Raw genomic sequence first — 1,782 nt, 5'->3', positions numbered from 1 at the left:
ATTCGGAAATAAGTCTATTCCACCCTGGTCATCCTGGAAGGGGGATTACGACTTGTGAGGCCCCTCCTCAAGGTTTTTTTTCCTCACGCTAAGGTTTTGAGTTTTTTCTTATCCTATCCCTAACCCTAAGTCCTTTGAGACATTTTTGTGATTAAGGGCTACATAAATAAATGTGACTTGACTGGACATTACTCATGATGCGTAATGAAAACTAATGCATTAAAATAAAACAGGACATGCGGAATTGTGTGCGGTTAACAAGCACAATGACATCTATCCATAACATTATTGTATGAATGCTCCTTTAGCGACTGGCCATGTAGATGTAAAGAGACGACTCGTTTAAGATAAAACAGGGATATGCTAAACCGTGATTTTCTGTACAATTATCATACTCTACGGTTTGGAGTGGGAAGATTTTTTTTGTGGTTCCTTTGGTAGATTTGTGCACTGTGTAAAGTAGCGATTTTGCATTGTTCATGTTTTAAAGCAAAAATAAGGTTTTCTATTGCATTTATGTCTAACTATGATATCTCAATATATTTTGTTGCAAATACATGCGTAGTTGTGAAAAAGGACTTACATTTGTGCGGTTCCTTTCCAGCCTTATTTGTTGATATTGAGAATTCGCAAAGTCTTCTGGGAAGTCACTTCGTTCCAAGTCAGCTCCTGACCTCCCTCCATCTGAAGTGGTAATTTTGTGGGTTGAAGGGGACTTCTCCCTCAGTCTTGAGAGTATTGGGACATACTGTATTACACTTGCACGTGCACGCGCATATAGCGAGGGAAAGTGAGGAGAATGGGACGCAGCTTAATCTAAGCCAGGTGCCCAATTAAGGAAATTGACTTGGTGTGTCCTTATTCTGCTAGGTCCTTAGCTTGGCCTTTTGGCTTTGATACTAGGTCCTTAGCTTGGCCTTGATGCTAAGTCCATAGCTTGGCCTTGATGCTAAGTCCTTAGCTTAGCCTTTTGTGTACTTTCTATGAAGTCACTATCTTTGATTTTTGCATTTCGGAGATGGAATATGAGCTTGCTCTGTCCACTCCACGCATCGGCCCGGTATTGCAGTACCTCCGGGAACGGTGCATTCGCAATGATCGCAGCAAGGCTTTAGGGCTAGGACCTTAGCTTGGCCTTTTGGCTGAGAGTAAGTGTCCCGGCTCCTAGGCTTTGTAGCGTATTATGAACTGACCGATAACCGATAATGGATAATGAATAACGAAGATAGATCAATAACCCTTAAAAACCCCCGCACTGATTCCAATAGTTTTCCCCTCTGAATTCAGTGATTCCACATTTATTTCCCTGCACTTGTTCTATAAAAGTAACATTTGTCGACCCATTGCAATGTCTTTTCCTTTCTTAGGGTTTCTGAATGCCAATATATTGCACTTTGGAATGACCTTATGATCGTTTCATGTATGAGTTTTTTTCGACAGAATAAAATGTCTGCGTGAGTGCTTGCCCAAAACTGGTGACTCCATACTGTTCGCTAGGGGTTGTGTATTTGAACAAATGTTAGCGCTTCAAGTGTATTTAATTTTTGGAGGATTCCGAAAAAATGCACCATAAGTGCATTTTTAGTTTATTGTGAATGTGATACACCACAGAAATATATGTAGTGAATAGTAGAGTAATACATGGAAAGCATAGTAGCAAGAATTATGAAAAACTACAAAAAGTATGAAAAAAACACAAATCTTGGGTGTATGCTGAAATTAATGAAATTTGAATAGAGCAAATTGGATGAAAAATGCGGAATGTGGACTGATCTGCGCATA

At 39.8% G+C, this 1,782-nt stretch overlaps 1 pseudogene; it reads left to right on the top strand.

The window, feature by feature from the left end:
* The first annotated feature begins 874 nt into the window (after nucleotides 1-874).
* LOC148351191 (U2 spliceosomal RNA) lies at nucleotides 875-1,094 on the top strand (annotated as a pseudogene).
* Nucleotides 1,095-1,782: the final 688 nt, after the last annotated feature.

Source organism: Urocampus carinirostris, chromosome 16 (assembly GCF_059441175.1).
Source record: "Urocampus carinirostris isolate Australia breed hairy pipefish chromosome 16, RoL_Ucar_1.0, whole genome shotgun sequence".
NCBI classification, from domain to species: domain Eukaryota; kingdom Metazoa; phylum Chordata; class Actinopteri; order Syngnathiformes; family Syngnathidae; genus Urocampus; species Urocampus carinirostris.
This window is presented reverse-complemented; position numbering and strand designations above follow the sequence as displayed.